Source organism: Cervus canadensis, chromosome 1, assembly GCF_019320065.1.
Source record: "Cervus canadensis isolate Bull #8, Minnesota chromosome 1, ASM1932006v1, whole genome shotgun sequence".
NCBI lineage: Eukaryota > Metazoa > Chordata > Mammalia > Artiodactyla > Cervidae > Cervus > Cervus canadensis.
The window spans coordinates 80,328,314-80,350,497 of NC_057386.1; positions in this window are offsets into that span (position 1 = coordinate 80,328,314).

The following is a 22,184-nucleotide window of genomic DNA, read 5'->3' on the forward strand; positions in this document are numbered from 1 at the left end:
ATGGGGAACAATTGACCTAGTCTTGTCTATAGTTTTAGAGATGAGAAAATTAATGATCAAAAAAGGAAAAATATCTAGGTGACTGATTTTTGCCTCCAAGCCAAGGCTAAAAACTTTAGAATTTCCTCTCTATATTTGATTGTAGTGTATATCAAAAGAATACATTAATTTGTCACAAGTTAGATAGATTCTTCAGTATTGCAAGATAGAGACTTTATGAAATTAGTTTTGTAATATTATTGATATGCATCTAGGGCAAGAGCACCATCCGATTGTGCAACATTAACACAGACAAAAATCCTCAGGGTGTTCAGGTGGCATTTCACAATTTGGTCATCTTCCTCTTTTCCCTATTGCTACATGTTGACATCAGCTTCTATAAGCCAATATAAAATTTGTAAAAAAAAAAAAAAAATGTAGAGGGAAGACTGTGGGCTTTTAAGATCTAGCCATGTAAACTTAAATACCTGTCATTCTTCTGCCCTATAACAAATTTTCAGATGTGTTGAATTTAGTATTGCATTTTCCAGAAAAATTCCATGAGGTACATTGATGCTAATTGAAAGAGTACAGCAGCCAAAGACAGGATTTTCCAAAAATGATTTTGAACATATTCTGGTTTGCCAAGGAGTCTATTCCTTCTCCTTAGGAAGAGAGAGCACCTATATACTTGAAAGACTGAAGACATCCTGCCCTTGGCTAGAGGAATCACAATTATCCAGAAGATGGGAACCTAGTTTTCAGATACCTTTTGTATACAACTGGTACTTAAACTCCAAATGCCTTGTACCCAAGAAGCCTAATTTTTTTTCTCTTCCTGGGATGGTTCTCATGCCTGCTCTATATGAAGGGAGAATAACAAGAAAAACAATATTCATCCATAGATATGGAAAACATTCCATATGTCCAATAGATTGCACATGGGTTACCATGCTAACAAAAACCTGAAGATCATGGGCCTCTTATCTTTTTCCTGACTCATTAACACATAGACTCATTGATCTATGTCCAATGATATGGTTAAATTCACCCCCAAACCTATTGTCAGTTGCCTTCACAGAGGAATCATCCTTCCTAGACAGATACTGTATGATATGTGCTGTATGACCTGCCTTCACAACTGTGCAGAAGTAAAGATCAGCCATGAATGTGGAACAATCAGCACCAGATACACATGGGAAAACGTGGGTTCCCTCCTGAGAGTGGTAAAGCACTGTGAAATTGACACGTAAGGCTTTGAGACATTCACATGTTTACTTCTCTTAATATTTTACCTTCTCTTCTTTTCCACCTCTGAACTGTTTGCAAAGATCAGTCTTTCAAACATGGATGCTGGTGGTCCTTTCATTGGTTGTTATTAACATTCTCACTTTAAAAAATTATGTTTTCTTAACTTCCTTTTTTATACTTTGGAATGAAAGCTAATAAACTTATATGGATATAAAATGAAAAAAAAAAAACTTTCTCACTCTTTAATATGTACAGAAGAAAAAGAACTTGAACTTTTAGGAGAACAAAATGCCACAGGGAAACTCTCTCTTCTCTGGAACTAAAACGTGAGTTTTCACCAGTTTCTATGCAGCAACATATTTTACGCCCTATCATCAGATAATCTTTGTCAGTCCTTTGAGAAATCTGATATTTTATCTAAAGGAAAAAAAAATCTATCTTATTCAACCAGTAAACTATAGCAACAAACACTTCACTCGGAATCAAAAGATGGTCCTCTGTTCAGGCTAGATGTTTCAGAGTGAATGGGATGAAGATAGGAATGATTCTGTAGACCTGAGAGAAGGAGAGGTTTGATGCTGTCTGTATATATATTTTTTTCTTATAAAAGAAAATAACTTCTTTATTTAATTTTCCTTCTAATAATTACTAAAGAACCAAGGCAACTTTACTCAATTGATCATTAAAGTTTCCCCACAGTTAATCGAAACCTCATATTTTTTTCTGAGTTAGTGTATTGACTTTGAATTCTGCAGTGTCACTATTTAATTTTCATTGTTAACTGCAAATATTAAAGAAAAAAATACTGTTGCCATTTATTTAAACAAATCAGGCTGTTGGACTTTCTGGGGCAGTGGTTAACAAGCAGATTCTAGATAATATATCATTTTTACCCTTGTGATTCTGCATGGATTAACTTTGCAAACCCTAACCTTTTAGCCACCTGTATTTCCATAGACCTCACTGGACACAAGCCAAAGAGAAACAGTACTATTTCAAACATACAAACTAGGAACTATTCAGTGCATAAGTTTAGTCCCTCTCCAGTCTTCTCGGTTCATCGGAATCAAGAAGCTCTCCAAAGTTCACCCACCTATAGAAAGGGCAGCCCCTCTTTAACAACCCTTTGTAAGTCTCCTTGACAAGTCTCATTAGAAACCCAAGAAAATGTGTTTTAATTCCAGGATGCAAGTTGACAAAGGTTTTTTTTTTTTTTCAGTTGATCTCATTGAATGCCTCAGAAAATCAAACTCAGATTTTTTTACTCCCCACCCCAAGATCCTGGGAGAATTCTGAGCCTCCAGTTCATCCTCTACAACTCAGAAGCTGTATTATATTTCTATTGTGTTGAAAATTCAGATAAATTAGGCCATTTAACATTAAAGTTAGCATTAGAACATTTGTTTAAAATCATGCTGTCTTAGCCATTAACTAGATATATCACTTTAGTGAAATTGCCTAATGTCTCTGATACATTCTATTCATTTGTAAAATAAGAAAAAAACTAAATATTATTAATAACTAAAGGTTCACATTTCCTCATCCTCTGCCAGCCTCAGTCCCTGTATGACATCCGGGTTTCTTATTAATTAGTAGATCTGAAATTCTTAACTCAAGATTTAGCTTGTTGGTAGCAATGCATAACAATCTATGGAGGTTTGTTTCATTGGCTTACTAAAATTGGTAACAATAAAACAAAAATATTAATAAATTTTGAGATAAACCAGATTATATTTGCCAAATGTGTCTTCAGGAACTTCTATAGTAAAACATGGAATTACCTCTTAGATAAAAGAATGAGGATAGAAAATGCAAGAGACCTGGCTTTGATCCGTGGTTCAGAAAGATCCCCTGAGAAGGGAATGGCAACCCAGTCCTGTGTTCTTGCCTGGAGAATTCCATAAACAGAAGAACCTGGTGGACTACAGTCCATGGGGTCCCAAAGAGTTGGATAAAACTGAGCAACTAACACTTTCAATTATACAATATAAATTAATTTCCCTGATTCAAAATAACTTCAAGATAAGTAGCACAATGTTGCAGGTACAACTTGCAAGTCCACATGTTGTCTACTTTGATTCTCAGCAGTAAGGCCTGTAAGTTCATCCAAAAGGACGACAAATCAGACTCTCATGAAGCCAACACATTTGAAGAGACTCAGTCATTTTTTAAAAAAGTCAAAGCTAGTTATAGCCAAACTCACATTCCTTACTAAAATAATTCAAATTATTCTAAAAGCAGCTAAATCATACAGTAGAACTTTAAATTAATTTTTAAATGTTAATGTGGGGGAGGTTGGGAATTTCCCCTGGAGAAGGGAACAGCTACCCACTCCAGTATTCTGGCCTGGAGAATTCCGTAGACTGTATAGTCCATGGGGTCGCAAAGAGTCGGACACAGCTGAGTGACTTTCACTATCACTAATTTTCATCAGTGATTAGCTGCTACTTGTATAGTAAGATTTATTTATTAAAACCAGTGAATAGCATATTGAAGGATAAAGTTGGAATACTAACTCATTTGTAATACTGAATTTCACAGACCACGAATGACAAATTACACTTGTTTTTAAGGTTAGAAAAATTTAAGGAAATTCTTATTTTTGAGAAAATACAGCTGTTTGTACTTGTATTATTAGTTAAATGTAGGCTCAGAAGGTAAAGAATCTACCGGTAATGCAGGAGACCTGGGTTTGATCCCAGGGTTTGGAAGATCCCTTGGAGGAGGAAATGGTAATGCACTCCAGTATTCTTGCCAAGGAGGACCCCAATGACAGAGGAGTCTGATGGACAACAGTCTATAGGGCAACAAAAAGTCGAATATGACTGAGAGACCAAGGACACTGAGTACACACACACATACACACATACAGATTTTCTTTAAACTTTAAAAAAAAATAATATTTCCATCTAGGAAGCATTTATTTGCAGGCAATTGTTTCTAAAGTGGTTTAAGCACAAATAAGCCCAAGTGTTTTTCATTATGTAGATTCAAGATCAAAAGTGAACATTATATGTTAAAATTTTCCATTTAACTTCTTTTGAATAAAAAGAAGTTTTCCTAGAAGTCTGAGGGGATGCTGGGCTGTGATTTTTAAGTCACTCTAGTGGTTTAGTTGAAAGGATAAGGATTTTGAGGTCAATTACATATTCCTCTAACTCTTTCCACTACTTACTCTTCATGTGAATTTAGGCAAATTACTTCTGCTTTCATAATCTCCACTTCATCTTCTGGAAAATAATAAAATACTTAATTTTATAATTTACATTATTAAAAGACAAATAAGACATAAATACGCCTAATACATGGGCTTTCCTGGTGGCTAGTGGTAAAGAATCCACCTGCAATGGAGGAGCCACAGGAGACATGGATTCAATCTCTGGGTTGGGAAGATCCCCTGGAAGAGGGAATGGCAACCCATTCCCTTATTCTTGCCTGGAGAATCCCATGGATGGAGGAGCCTGGAGGGCTACAATCAATAGGGTCACAAAGAGTCAGACACGACTGAGGTGACTTAGGATATACTCAGGCCTAATATGTAGAAGTACATCCTCAAATGTTAGCCTACAATAGTTAAGTTCCCCTTTGATTAGGATCTTTGAATTCACCCAATTCAGTCCCTTCAATTTGCATGTTAAGTTATCTTCAGATCAATGAGTCATATTCAGACTGCAATAAATCACAATGAAACACAAAGTATAGTAATAATATGGAGAACTTAAGAATCAGTGTCCTTGAGAAAATGACTGGGTGGGGTCAAATGATATTGATTAAAGGACTGATTGTCATATTGTGTTGAAATCCTAGAACATAATTTAAATTTTTTGTTCTTAGTTTCCTCACTTATCTAATGTTCCTAATAATTTTCATATGATTACCATGCTAATATACATTAATGTGAATAGGATAGGAAAATAAATACATAAATAATATATAAATTTCTATTTTATTTGAAGTTAAAGCAATGGCAAAATGATAAAAATGCTTGGTGCAAAAATTTCTCATTCACATGAATTACACTTAAAAAACCTTTAGTTGGCATGTAAATCACTGTGCTTTGATTTCATTTGAGAACAATAATGATCAAATTTTTTTTCTAGGTTAGAACCTCATTTTATCTTTACCCATCGTTATTGGTATACTTTTCACATTATTATAAAGGTCAGCAGAACCCACAGAGTGAAAAGGAAATTAATGGATTCTGAATCAGGAAAAAAAAAATGAACTTTACTCAGAATTCTATAGTGGCCCTTTTTAGTATAGTGTTTCAGGGAAGAACTTGCTAGTGAAATTTGCAGAAGAACTCATGTAAATAGGGAAAGTAGTTTTATGAAGTGGATTTTAAACATTAGCTTTCTCTTCTCTCTAGTTTAGTACATTGAGATAAGATTTATTAACTCTCTCACTCGCTCACATATTCCTTCATATGATATGCACATTCTACATAAAGAATATGTAGTCTCTATGTCTACTCATTTGTATATAACATATAGACACACATATATGTATGTAAACATATACACACGTATATGATACATATATAATTTATCATATTGACACCTTTTAGTTGTTCAACATGTTGTAGTGTTCAAAGAAAAGTGTATCTTCAACCACATCAATTATTTTGACAAAAATTTCAATTATAAAATGCTGATTAATTCTGACTTGTCTTTTTCTAATTGCCCAATTTGACTCTATTTAAATATTCTTAGCTGTATTATATACCATCTGCTTCTCTGTCTCATATTCCTCCTATTTTCATGCTAATACATTTTTTCAAAGTCCAGTATACTATCAATATTGATTTATTCTATTCATCCTTTCCTTTTGATTTATAAACATATTTCTATAAGGAAATTTTAATGGAAAAATAAAATTTAAAATGCACATATGCCCCTTATTTTTCTTAAAATATGACTAGAAAAGTACCAAAGTGTAAATACAGAATATGTGACTAAATACAAATATGATATTTATTTTCTATAAAACTACTGCAGAATTGCCAATATGTTAGTATGAATCAAAATATAGCATAGCATAAATCTGATGAGAATCTTATGCTTAAAACCTCTATAAGACTTTAAAAAATAATCATTTTCCAATGTAAACATAATATCATTAAATAAGTTTTAAAGATACCTGGAATTATTGCTCAATGAATAGACTTTAGGTGGCCCTCCATTTTTTTCTTAGAAATTCAAAATTGATCTAGTCTATCAATACACATAGGTTCAAATATTGATTCCATACAAATATTTACATTAAATTGTAATTTCATATCAGTTAGGTATTACTTGGCATCTTAATCTTATTTTAAGTAAATCAACACATATAAATTTACTTACAATTTGTGCAAATCATTATTTCTAAAACAGAGGCACAGTATTTGCATTGAATATTCCACAGGCAAAGAAGCTTAATTTGTTTACTGCCACTTCTTATTTATTTCACAGAAGTGTAAATATGAATTTCATGGACATAATTAAAAGAAAATGTAAATTTACTCCCATGGCTCTTTTTAAAAATTATTTCTATGCTTACTTTAATTCCAAGTGTGTGTTGCAATGCCAATTTCTTCATCATTAGCACTTAATAGCTAGATATAAACTTTCAGTCAGTCATATGTATGAACATTTTTTCTTTAAATATGTCTTTGGTTTACTGTCTGAGTTTTAGTATCTTTAAAGACACACATATGCTAGCATGCCTTTTACCTTTCTGTAACAGGTGAGAGGGGAGAATACATAATCTTTCCACTTAAAATATTTAAGAATTCCTCAAAAACTACCAAGTTTGACAGGATTTTAGCAGAAACTACTAAATTGCATTGTATAGTCAAATTTTAACAAGGATAATATTATAGATAATAGATAATTTTAAAAATATATACCAGAAATAAAATGGTCACCTATGGGAATTCATGATTAATGAACCAGCAAAAAAAGAAATTAAATTCACATTACTCCTGATTCTAAGGTCTCAAACTCGTTTTTCATGATGTTATTTTGTGACCATCATTTACAATTTTAGGGTCACTTTTCTTTACTGAACCACAATTCTAAGATAAATTGGGAAGTTTTACATTGCTGTGCTATTCTTTGGATAATCATTAAAGCTTTTAATTTGACTATGATACTTCAGAAGAATTCTATAATTTGGGGGATAAATTGGCATGATGGCATCCTCATTAGCCATTGCTAAGTGATATTAGTAAGTGATTAGTGATTAGTAAGTCTCATCTCTGTCTTTATGTCAGAATTCATTACCATATTTTTTCATGAGTGATTCCAATTTATTTATACCCACAAGTTGGCAGTGTTATAAATCTACATGGGCAAAAATCTCACAATCAAAGCCACAGTTTTTTAAGTATAAACACCCTAAAGATAAAATAGCCTTTTAATTCTGGGAATAAATATTAATTTAACTGTCATTTATATTACATTGAAGGAAATAAAGTTTTATAATTAGTTTAATAATAATAAGCAATAATAATAACAATAGCCTCAGCATACTTTATTTTACTTATTTCATAGTTCAATCAGTTTATTTTATCAGCAATATATTTCCTTTCAATTGTCAAAATTTCATCTCTGTATTCCCTAAATTTATAACATGTGAAATAAATAATATTAGCTACCTAGATGTTTCTAATTGTAGGATCAACAAGGAATTTAAGTTAATCTATGCATTTATATTTTAGAGATTTTTGTCATTTCCAGTAAGATATTTATTTCTCTTCTCTTCATTAAGTTTCTCAAGAAACAATACACTATTTCACTAGATGCAGTTTTGATCTTTGATTTAGCAGTATTAGTCATAATATATCTTTGACATATTTTGACAAATATGTATGTTCACTATTATTCTTAATCAAGCAGAACAGAAGACAAGAGTAAGAAGTTAACATCATTAGTAGTTTTTTAAATTTCAAACGGCCTAAACTATACACACAACTTTGTTTATTTTCTTTCTTTTTTTCTTTTTTTGTTTATTTTCTGATACTGATTTTTGCTCTTTCCATTATAACTCTGGAACTATTATGAACAAAACTCTAGTTATAATGTAAACACAGTAAATTAGTTGATCATTTAATCCTGTGGTCATATTACATATGCTAAGTTTGAAAATGCCAGGAAATGCATAAATATATATATATATGAATCAAGTTATCATTAATATTAAAATTTTTTGGATGAAATATCCTAGTGAATAGAAACTGTAAAAATTTGACAAAATGTGAAAATTATCTGCTGGAAGAAATTGGATTGCCAAGAATTATACATTTTAAAAAGGAAAGAGGGGGCAAAAAGAATAGTTGAATGACCAAGGGGACACATTAAGGAACAGAAGCAAATATATACTGTCTTGGGAGTGAAGCAACATAATTTTAGGCCTCTAATTTTACACTCCATTCTTCATACTAAATCTAGAATTCAAAAAACTAATAGTCACACATGAAAATAAAGTTACATAATTACAAAACAAGAAACAACAGACAATACAGACAGGCCCACAGGATACCCAGGTTATGGCATATCAAGCACAGATTGCAAAATAACTAAGCATCCTATGGTCAATATGAAATTCAGGATTAAAATTTCTATACAAAAGTATAAATTGTAAAAATAATGGAGATTTTAAAATTCAAATATAAAAAAGAAACTAAGATTTTATTTTATTTTTTTAGTTGAAATATTCAGAATATTTTATTCAAAAACAGAAGAATACATCTTTTTGTCAAGTGCATGTGGAATGTTTTTCTAGGATAGATCACATAGAAGGCCACTAAACAATTCTCATTAACTTTAAGATAATTGAAATTATATCAAGAATTTTTTCTCACCACAGAAGCATGAACAGAAATAGACTACAGGAAAAAACTACAAAAACCAAAAGCACATAAATTTAAACAATATGCTCCTAAAAAACAAATGGGTGACTAAATTAATCAAAGAGGAAATTAAAAAAAATATGGAATCAAATGAAAAGGAAGACAAAACTATTCAAAATCTATGGGATGCAACTAATGGAGTTCTATGAGAGAAGTTTACAGTGATAAACGCCTACTTCAGAAAATAAAAGTATCAAATAAAAAATAAAGTAAAGCATCTAGAAAAAGAGAAAAAACAAAATCCAAATTTACTGGAAGGACTGAAATAATAAAGATCAGCCCCAAAACAAAAGAGACTAAAAAAAAATAGAAGAGATCAATGAGACTAAGAACTGGTTCTTTTAACAGATAAAGAAAAGTAATAAACCTGTAGCTAGACTCACTAAGAAAAAAGACAGAGGGCCCAAATAAGTAAAATCAGATGTGAAAAGAAGATACAAGGAACACCACAGAAATACAAAAGATTATAAGAGATTATTAGTAACTATTATATGTCAATGAAACAGAAAATCTAGAAGAAATGAATGAAAAACTGTACAACCCCTCAAGACTTAATTAGGAAAAAACAGAAAATATGATAAGTCCAATAATGAATAAGGAGATTTAATCAGCAATGAAAAATCACCCGGTAAAGAAAAGCCAAGGATCAGATGGTTTCAAGATGAATTCTAGAAAGTATTAAAAGTAATTAATGCCAAAAGTTATCAAATTATTCCAAAATATTGAACAGGAGGGAACGCTCCTATACTCATTGCACAAGGCCAGCATTAGTCCAATACGAAAACAAGACAAGGCCACTACAGGAGAAGAAAACTAGAGATCTACATCTCCCACAAACATAGATTGAAAAGTTCTCAACATAGACTTAGAAAACTGAATTCAATAGCAACTAAAATGATAGATCATATACCATTGTCAAATAGGATTCATCCAAGGGATGCAAGACTGTTTCAACATATACAATCAATCAAAGTGATAAAACACATTAACAAATTGAAGAATAAAAACCATACAATCATCTCAATGGATGCAGAAAACACCTCTACCAAAACCCAGTATTAATTTGTGACAAAGACTCTCAACAAAGTAGACATAGAGGGAACACACCTCAACACAATACAGACCATACGTATGGGAGAAACCCACAGTCAGCATCACACCCAGTGGTGAAAAGTTCCAAACTTTTCAACAGGATGGGAGTGCCAACTCCTGCCACTTTCATTCAACATAGTACTGGAAGTCCTAGCCACAGCAATCAAACAAGAAAAAGACATAAAAGAATCCTAATTGGAAAGGAAGAAGTAAAACTGTCACTGCTTGCAGATGACATGATACTATACAAAGTAAATCTTAAACACACTACCAAAAAGCTTTTATGGCTTAATAAATGAGTTCCTTAAATTGCTGTAAAAGAATGAATATACAGCAATCCTTATGCTGCACTTAGTCATTCACTCATGTCCGATTCTTTGTGATCCCATGGACTGTAGCTCACCAGGCTCCTCCACCCATGGGATTTTCCAGGCAAGAATACTGGAATGGGTTGCCATTTCCTTCTCCAGGACAGAAATAATTACCTATACATTAATAAATACCTGCTAAAAAAAGAAATTAGCAAGATTATCCCATTTATAATTACATCAGAAAGAATAAAATACCTAGGAATATATCTGAACAAAGAGGTAAAAGATTTGTACTCTGAAAAATGAAAGACAGTGATGAAAGAAATGGAAAACATAAATGGAAAGATATATATCATACAATTCACATGAAAATGCCAGTGGCATTTTCCACAGAGCTAGAATGAATAATGATAAAATTTCCCTGGTGGTCCAGTGGCTAAGACTTCACCTTCCACTGCAGGCTGCAAGGGTTCAATCTCTGGCAGGAGAACTAAGATCCCACATGCTGAGTGGTACAGCCAAAAAAAAAAAAAACCACGAACCTCAAAAACTATATACAACCAATGCAATCTTGAAAAAGAAAAGCAAAAATGAAAGCATCACACTCCCTGACTTAAAACTACACTACAAAGCCACAGCAATTTTGTATAATACTGGTACAAAAACAGACATACATCAGTTGAACAAAATAGAGAGCCCAGAAACAAACTCATGCTAAAACAGTCTAATGCTCTATGGCATAGGACCCAAGAATACACAATTTGGAAAAAGAGAGAGGCTTTAATAAGTGATGCTGAGAAAACTAAACAGGTATAGGTAAAAGAGTGAATCTGGACCACATTCTCACTTTATGTTAAAAAAAAAAAATCACAAAATGGGTTAAAGATTTAAATATAAGTCCTGAAACCATGCCATGAAATTAAAAGAAGCTTACTCCTTGGAAGGAAATTATGACCAACCTAGCATATTAAAAAGCAGAGACATTACTTTGTCAACAAAGGTCCATCCAGTCAAGGTTATGGTTTTTCCAGTAGTCATGTATGGATGTGAGAGGTGGAAGGAAAGAAACTAAGATTTTAAAGAATGGCTTAGTAAGCTAGTTAAACAGGTTAGTGATTTGAAATATATCTCAGAGAAAATATGCAGAATGAGTCATTTAGAGAAATATAACAAATAATAAAGAAAATATATAATTAGATGATCTGTAGTCCCTAAAATAGATGAGAGGAAAGTGGAGAACAAGCAGCATTTAATAGTGTCTGATAGATATGCATGGGGGAAATAGACAATAAGTAACAGTTTCAAGAAACCCTACAACCCTTAAATAAAATTATAGCAGGAATTCATACCTATGTGCTCAGAGTGAAACAGTCAAATTCAATTTAAAAAAATAAGAATTCTAAAACATTCAGATAAAAAACATTGCATTCAAAATAATAAAAATTAAAGTGAAATATAACTCTTTAGCTAAACAATGAAGTAAATTAATGTCATATTATGTTTCTTTTGAATATCTTTTTGAACTATAATTCAAAAAGATACAGGTACCCCAACATACATTGAAGCACTATTTACAATTGCCAGGACATGGAAGCATCTAAATGTCCATCAATAGAGGAATGTATAAAGAAGATGTGGCACATATATGCAATGGAATATTACTTATCCATGAAAGAATGAAATAATGCCATTTGCAGCAACCTGGATGAGCCTATAGATTGCCACACTGAGTGAAGTAAGTCAGACAGAGAAAGATAAATAACTTATGATATCATGTATGTGGTTGTGGAATATAAAAAACTTGTACAAATGAACTTATTTACAAAACAGAAATAGACTCATGGTATAGAAAACAAACTTGTGGTTTCCATGGGGGAAAGAGAGAAGAGGGATAAATTGGAAGATTTGTACTGACATATACATAATACTATGTATAAAACAGATAACTAATAAAGACCTACTGAATAGCACAGGGGGCTCTACTCAATACTCAGTAATGACCTATACTGGGAAGTAATATAAAAAAGATAATGTGTATGTATAACTGCTTCATTTTGCTGTACAACAGAAGTAACACAATATTATAAATCAACTTTTATTTATTTATTTAAATATTAATTTAAATATTAAATAAATTTAAAATTATTTAAAATTTATTTATTTATTTATTTATTTATACTCCAATAAATAAAAAATTGATGTCAATCTACTACTCTCTAGCTAATAAAAATTACCTTCATAAACAAAAACATTTTTATTCCAAAGTCATTGAATGCATCATCAACAAAAGCAGACTAAAGAAAACACTGAACGATGTTCTTCAGGCAAAAGAAAAAATAATTCCTATTTGGCACATTGGAGATAGGAAGAAAGGAACAGCCATGGGAAGGCTAAATATATGGGTACATTTAAATCAGTTTTGACCATGTTAAAATATGATATTTCAGGCTTAAAATAGACATGGATTTAAAATCACTAGAAGAATATCAAAATCAAGAAAAGGGTAAATAACAATAAAGTCAAGATTTTGAAGGATCCCACATTCAATCATTCAACAACTTCTGTGGCATAAAGGCATTATCATGACAAAAAGTGTAGTGCTTGTTAACAAATCTTCATGAATTACTTTAAGAGTTTGTTTGCTATTACTGAATCTTAAACACAACTCTTAGGAAACTGAGCAAATATAACTTGTGCTTACCAAGGTTAGTTGGTGTAACATTGGCAACGTTGTTGTTGTTTAGTCCCTAAGTCCTGTCTGACTCTTTTGCAATCCCATGGAGTGTAGCCCACCAGGTGCCTCTGTCCATAGGGTTGCCCAGGCAAGAATCCTGAAGTGGGTTGCTATTTCCTTTTCCAGGGGATGTTCCCAACCTAGGAATCAAAACCCACATCTTATGCCTTGGTAGGTGACTTCTTTACTGTTGAGCCACCAGGGAAGCCCAATGTTGGGAATAAGAATGGATAAATTTCAGGTAAAGTAGCATTGAATAATTCAGAGTATGGGGTATCCCATAGTTGAGATAGTTGAACATTCTGAGAGCAAAGGATTTAAAGCAGGATGTAAAGCGCATGAGAAACAAACAGAAGACTGTGCTTATTAATGTACAGTTTTGATCAGCCCTCTTGTGTGTCTTCTAATGGACTGTATTTCAAATGTAAGTTTTACTGAATTTACTCTGTATGCTTAGACATTATCTTAAGAAGAGATCATTTATTGTCTAACTTAAAATAATTTTATAATATTGGAATTGTACTTTTGAATTTAACTACATCTGGATTGGATGTATATATTTATTTAAATCTGAATATTATTTTTTAAATCAGTGATTTTTCAAGGTCAACATACTTACAGAATACAAAGTGAATTAAGTCAACAATGTTATGATAGAAACAGAACAGGATTAGTGTAAGATACCTTAATTGAAAGTAAAATAAAGACTTGAAATTGTATCAAAACTATTATAACCAGACTCTTAAAGAAACTGTAGACTGCTCTAATCTCATTAGGACTGCCAAAAGCTACTTTCGTCACACTGGTTATAGACAGACCAATTAAGAAAATGCAAAAATATTCAATGCTAGATTAAAAAGTGGTACTTTAGAACTATGATAAACACATTTCAAGATAATGGTTTTCAGATTCAGATTTGAGGTTTCTGAAAAAGGAAACACTCAATGGATACAGGGACAAAAATACTTGCTACCACCAAATTAATTTCCAAAGAGAAAGTCTTGTTCCTGTTGATTCATTCTGTCCTTCACATCTTGTCAATTTACCCGTGAGAAGAGAAATAGTGTGAAGATAAGATCTTATTTCAAAATATATCATGAAAATGTAGGCGAGAAGCTGAATGCAGAATTGCAAACGATGAAACAAAATCATCAAATTATGTACGTGTAGATCAGTGTAGATGGCAGATCATCACATTTAGAGGAAAAGCATAGCAGGTGGCTGTCAAAGAAGCACCATTAGTAAGAGAAACCTGGAGTTCAGACTATCGATATTGTGGGTATGGGGAGTAACTACTCCTAGATTATTAATTATCTGGGACTTTCTATTTCCATTTTGTGAAACTTAAAAAGATGGCAATTTGAACTCATATACTTAAATTGATTCTTTTTTTACTTATTCATTAAAAAGTCTCAACAAGATTCTTACATTATCGATGTGATGTATATACCTCTTGTTTAAGACACATATGAATGCATAATATGTTGCAATTTTCTAATTATTTAGACTAACACATCATTATACTTAAAATAATTTCATGAATTATGTTAACATGAGTCAGTGTCTTTTTCTCAAAAGATGATAGAAATACTTTCCTATAGGATTTAAAAATAATGTTGGCTTAGTTATTTTATATAAAAGGATGGAGAAGCAAGATTCTATTGTATTATTTTATTATGGAAATCATTGCCTTTCAAAATCTAGTTAAAATCTGAGAAAGTCAATGACTAAAGGTATGAAACCTCTTGGGCATCTTTATGCTAAATAAATATGTTCTTTATTGCCATTTAATTTATTTAACAGTTCATTTAACATTCATCCTCAAGATGATCTTTCCTTGGCTAAGAGAATTATCTGATAATTTTTGTTACTTTCAACTTTGGAGCAAAATTGGGCTAAGAATGCTATAGTACAACATTATAATATAGTATTAGTATACAGCATTATGTAATACGGTAGTATAATTGTGATAATCATATTTATATCATTTTAATCAAAGTATAAGTCACTGGTTTCTTCGTATGGCTCTCTCTCATTATTTGTGTGCCTTATTCCCATGGTCTTAGAAACCCGGAAGATGTATAATTACTGTCTTATTTCCTACTCATTTTATATTGATGAATGCATGCACATATACATAGGTACTCTCTTCTCTATATGGGACTAAAAAATTTAAAGGCAAAACTGATCTGTTTGTTCAGTGCTCACTTGTGAAGAACTGGGGTATGTACTTCACATGTCAATAGTTTTCCTGAGCTGTAAAACTGAGTAGCAAGGGACACAATAACCTTTAGAGAAAATTGAAGAAACTCATTTTAACATATTGTCTCTAACATTAAGGTGGCACAAATATCTGTTTGATTACATGGAAACACATACACACACACATTAGTAGGACACCCAGTACTAGTCATATAATTTCATAAACTGTGGACACAGTAATAAATGAAAGGAAGGATGAAAATTAGTATCTTCTTATTTAAGTGTCCATTTCCTTGATTATTCATGAAACTAAATCAGGTTTTTTTTTTAATGTTTAACTAATAATGTTCTGTAGCTTGCATATTTATATCTTTTGCACATTTTACTATTTAAAATTTTTTTTCCATGGCTGATTCATGTCAATGTATGACAAAAACCACTACAATATTGTAAAGTAATTAGCCTCCAACTAATAAAAATAAATGAAAAAAAATTATTCATTTATTTATTTTTGACTGCACTGGATCTTCACTGCTGTGTGTAGGCTTTCTCCAGTTGTGGAGAGTGGGGCTACTCTCTGGTTGCAGTGCTTGGGCTTTCATTGCAGTAGCTCCTCTTGGTGCAGAGCACAGGCTTGAGGGCTCATGGGCTTCAGCAGTTGTGGCCCACAGGCTCTAGAGTGCGAGCTTGGTCGTTGTGATTCTTGGGCTTAGATGCTTGAGACATGTGGGGTCGTCCCTGATCAGGGACTCAGCCAGTGTCCCTTGCATTGGCAGGGAGATTCTTAACCACAGAACCCCCATGGAAGCCCTGCACATTTTATTTTTTTTTAATGTGGAATCAAAATATCAATATAAACACTGTTTGCCTTACATATATATATCACAAATATTTTCTACTGCCATTTCATCTTTCAGCTACTTTTTTCCCCACTTGTACAAGTGTGTTTTTTTCCAGAATGTAAAAGTAATATGTAATTTTTAATGTAGAGAATCTGGAAAATACACGACACACAAAGAAAAAAAAAAAAAAATCCAGCTGTGTCATCTGGAGAAAAAGAAAGAAAGCCCTGAAAAAATATCTTGATTTATAAGGAAGAGAATAAAATGAAGAGTCTTTAAGTGTTTCTTCAATCCTTCACATTCCATTCTATTTTTCCAAGGCTACGAGTCACATTATTTATTTTTAACTCTTTCCAGTATCCACAGAGTAAATAAATTCATGTAATATGAATATTATCCAAGACATAGAAAACAACCAGGAAGTTATTTGCATGGTGACATACACATATGACATTCTGAAAATGAGAGCCTGAAGTGAATCAGCATTATATGAGTTCCATCAACACGGCTGCACTGGTATTAAGTTATTGACCTTATCATTTAAACCCATCCTTCTGTACTCAGCTTCCTGATGCTGGGGTTGCTGTTCTGTGATCTGCTTTTCTCTTCTGCCCACTGTTCTATGTTAGACTTTGCCAATAGGGAGTGCTAGAGGGAGACTACAAGGATGGAGGAGTAACAATAGGCCTGCTCCTTCCCAGTGGATTCCTATCAGTTTATTTCTGCTTGCAATTCCTATTATTGCCACCCAAACATATGTCTTCACTCCAGAAGATTCAGTTCCTCTCCAAAGCAGCAAGAGAATATGGTTTTTAATTTTTCCAACACTTACAGAGACAGCTTCACTCTACTTTTCTTCAGAGAGGAGGTCTTGGCCCTACTGAGTCCCTCCTCCCTGCTCAGAGACATCAACTTCAGGTGAGCAGTCCCTTCTCCGATTCCTTCATGGTCTGAGGTGTGAGGCCAACCTCCACAGGCCCTTCCTCTAACTTTCCAAGTTTCAATAGTTTCAGTCTATCCTCTTCTTTCCTCAACCCTAGGGATGGCTTCTTCTGCCATCGGTGTGACCTCCATGATACCTTACTGTTTGCATTTTTGTCTACAGTCATAACTTCCTTCCTAGTTAACAATGCACTGCTTTCATCTATTTTCTTCATTCAAATAACTGGTGTGATTTCTTACTCCTATATGATTGATACAGCTGTGTTTCTAGAATCCCACATTGATAAATATCTCTCCTTTCTCTTCAAATCTCTTGAATTCTCTAGCCAGTTCTCCTGTACCCTTCTTATACTTGTTGACCAGGTTTTATTGTGATTTTCATGTTTACAAACAAGTTTACCAATCCTTGAAAAACTGTTAATTTTTATCCTGTTTCTTTAACATATCCTTGAAAGCACAGAAAGCCTCAGTACACATTGCATTTTATCATGCAGCAGTAGAATTTGCTTTATCTATTATTTCACTGTCAGCACTTTTCACATAATAACTTCTGTCATCATTTTGAGTTGAAACTTCACCGAAACACTGAAAAAGAAGCTGCAGTGAAGGAAGCAGGATATAATGTGGAACGTACAATTCAGAAGGGAAAAATATTATGCAACTGATGTTTAAAGAAATAAAATATTTTCAGGCAATGATGGAACCCAGAAAAATTTTAGCAAGTTGCTTGGCATCAAAATCAACCACAAGTAAAAGTAGGAATAAGAAGAGATTGGGGATGTGCATGCTATCATAGATATGCATTATGATGTTGCTACTTTAGATAATGCAAGTGGTGCTTCACAAATAAGAAAATGACCACACGTTCTGTTTGAAATCGTTGTGAGTAAGAGGTATATTGAGTCTTCAAGCAGAGATGTTAATTTTACTTTTAAATGTAGGCTTCTGGGGCACAAGACAGGGGTAAAATTTTACGTATACATTCTATCAAGCAGTTAATTAAGCATAGTTATACAAAGTGACTATAAATAATATACAATGCATTTCTGATATTGATTTCCAATGCCTTGCCAGAAGGAAACTGTTAGGTTGGTTCTGCTCTGGTGCAGGCAGAATTTGTCTTTCCTTGCCAACACTTGGCAGTTTTCTTCCTAGGTATCCCATACTACCTTCATTTATATCAATTTATTTTGAATCTTTGTTTTCTTAAGACAGAAAAACTGTTTTACTTGTTTAAAAAAGAAAGCAATTTCTAGAAGTAGAAAAATTATTAATGGCTTCACCAGAAGTTCTTTCTTCTGATAGTACATGATTTAAACTCTTATTATTTGAGTTTCAGATTTTATTATTTTTTGGAGGATCAGCTCAGCTATATGTCTCCTTTCTGCTTCTGGACTTTCTTCATGCTGAATTACAGAGTAAAATTATGAGCATTTCCAATGTATGAGAAAGCAACTTTTTGACTGAATCTTTTCTGAAAAGTAATTCCTATTACTGACCAGGAATGTGAAAGTAATGATGTTTTGTCTGTTTTAGTATTTAAATTTCACGTGTGCAGCAATTTTGTGTTTTGCTATGCAATTACTTCACGTAGTAAAATGTGGGTTCTGTTATCCACAAACCCAGGGCAAACATCTCTCAGTGGTAGTTATGCAAATTTACATGGTGATAGTAAACTTGTAGTACTCACTTCCCATTAAAAGCGATCGCAGTTTAAATATTCAGATAACCTATTTTACTTCTGGGTACCAAAAGCAGCATTCTAAAAAAATTTCTTGAGAATGTAGGAGAGTTAACAGACCCTCTGATAAAAAGATGTGCCATTTGCTTATAACAACTTCCTGAAAAGGGTGAATAGTATTCCTTTATTAGCATTTTATCAGTTGAAACTTTTTAGTTATGAGTTAAAAACTAAAAATCTTGGACTTAATTATGACATATACCCATTAAACACTCGTACATATTCTAACTCCACCACAAAGACACACTTTTGTGTATGATGATTTTGTTACCATCAGATATAAAATACTTTCTCACCACTTTTATTAATCAGGACCTATAAAAATTGGTAGAAGATAATAATCTTATAGTATCTAGTCTAAATTTCCTTGAAAACAATATGGCTTGTACTCAAGATATACTGCATTTGAAAAACTGATTCACAGCTGCAAATACTATAGACTTATTTTCTTGAGTTTTTTGTCAAGATTAAGTAAGGAAGATCATATATCATGTTGTGCTTACCATTATTTTTATACTTCATTAAAATAGATATAAGTACAAACACTACTAACTAGGATACCTCATGTTTCATTTAAAGTCAAATAATTATAAATCAAGGAGTTTACTGAATAGAGCACATTGTAATTTTAATGCATCAACAGATGCTACAGTGGGGGCAATGAGAATCTTTAGAGAAATATTGTTCTTCTTGGTGTATTTGTGAAGCTGTGAATGGAAACAGTTTCTTGAATATCAGAGTAATGGGTATAGATGCCTGAATAAAATAGACACCAAAAAATTTTGCTTTTGAATTGAAATTATTTTGCAATGTGTTGATTTATTTCATTCAGATTTTGAATGGCTGGTCCTTTCAATATTCTGTTGAAAATAATAGGAGGATTTCATCTCCCCAGACTATCTTTATGAGAAGAAAGATAACCTTCTTTTCATCTTAAATTATTATTCACTGTTATTTAATATCATTTATCTGCTCTGTTCAGTGTTCTGATGATTCTGGGATTCTGCCATGTTCATGTTACTTTTCACTAAGGTACAATTTTGAAGAGCAAGATACCATTTTTTTGGCTTTGACTCATAAAAAACAAAATTATCACATGTTTAAAACTTTGTTTCAGAACAGATTTCAAATTATTTAAGGGCTATGTCTAGGATGGAAGAATGAAGTAGTAATACAGGGTCAATAATTATAGATCATATTTGTAAATGGAGGATGTCTAGTAGTTTTTAGGAAATAATTTACTTCAAAATCATCATATTAAAATCATTTCTTTTTTAATGAGACAAACATTAGTTAAATTCTTTTTAACTTTTATTTTTTTTAAATTTAATTTTATTTATTTATTTATTTTTATTAGTTGGAGGCTAATTACTTCACAACATTTCAGTGGGTTTTGTCATACATTGATATGAATTAGCCATAGAGTTACACGTATTCCCCATCCCGATCCCCCCTCCCACCTCCCTCTCCACCCGATTCCTCTGGGTCTTCCCGGTGCACCAGGCCCAAACATGTGATATTGATTATAGAAATTATTGTTGGTGTAAATAAAAATGATTAGAATAATATAGTCAGTCCCAAAAGGCTTTTTATGATTGTGAAAATATTTAAATATGCTTTATTTAAAATATTATAAATCTTTTAAATATGTGCTCTATTCTAAATATGTACTCTCCAAATTTATTATAATTAGAATATATTAATAAATAGACTAGTAAATTCTCCCTAAAAGAGTCAGTTTTCTGTGTTTTATCTTTTCTAAATTATTACGGATTTTCTAAAATTTTTGCCATTGATTTTGTTTAAAACTTCAATTATGTTCTGTGCTTATAAAAATCAATCGCCTCAGTAGATGCCCAGTTGTGTAGTACTCAGTGGAGAAACAAAGGCAAAGATGAACTGTCTGAACATGCTGAGGATCTAAAACTGGGAGTGTATATGGGAAGGCAACACAATTACAAACATCGCAAAATATTCAGACATGAATTAGTGACTAAATCACAACAAGAACAATGATTTTAGAAGTCCCCAAAAGCCATAAGCTAATATTTTTATTAAAAATAAGCATATTATAGATATTAACAAATCAGGAAAGCTGGGTATACTGTGGAAATCTCCAACACTCCCACTCCATAGCAATAATAAATGCATTGTTATATTAAAAAATACATTATATTCCAGTAATTGTGTTAGAAAAATGCTTACACTGTCCTGACCTCCATGGCTTTATCTCAGGGAACATGTAACTTCTGGCAGTTTTTGTTCAGCGAGAGCACACTCCTGTTTCACACAAAGCATGTTTATCGATGCATGAATTACCTGCATTGTAAGTTATCTACACAGGTTTAGAGCTCTCCTTCAGTAGCCAGACATCTGATTACAGACATCACATTATCTTAAAAGATTTAATTAATGATGATGTGACTTTGATAGTCAGAATTCTAAAATGACCCCCAATAAACCTGAATCTTGTAAACTCTCTTACACGTTTTGAGTGTGGGTGAAACTTTGGATATGATATTACTTCTGTGATCATGTGACATTATAAGCAGAGTTGGCTTTAAGAGAGGAAGATTAGCTGGAGAAGCCTCATATAATTCCTTTTAAAAGTAGCCTTTTAAAAGCAGAGTGATGCCTTATATTGAAGGAAAAATAAATAAGTAAATAAATTCATTATTATCTTGTGAAAAATAAGATATTTTGAAGCCACTTGATCGTTACATTCTTGTAACACTTGATTACAACTTGTTACCTGTGTAGAACATTCTGTCATTTATAGTATACAGTTACAATATTATAGCTCATAAATGTTTATGATGTCTAATCTGTACTCCAAGAAGATCCAGTAAAAAATCTGCAAAACAAAAATATCTGATGATTATATCTGTATCAAGCTCTTATGAAAGAGATATGGCAAATTTTTTTTACAAATGTGGCAATTTTACATACAATTTAGACTATATGCACTTAAAGAATAATCTTGATACAAATTTTAATTAAATTTAAAATATTTAGTATTATATGCCACATAAGATAAACTCACAAAAGGGTATATGTGTTTATGTGAGTATGTTGTTTAGTTATTCAGTTGTGTCCGATTCTGGGACCCCCATGGACTGTAGCCCTGATAGGCTCCTCTGTACATGTGATTTCCCAGGCAAGAATATTGGAGTGGGTTGCCACTTCCTTCTCCAGC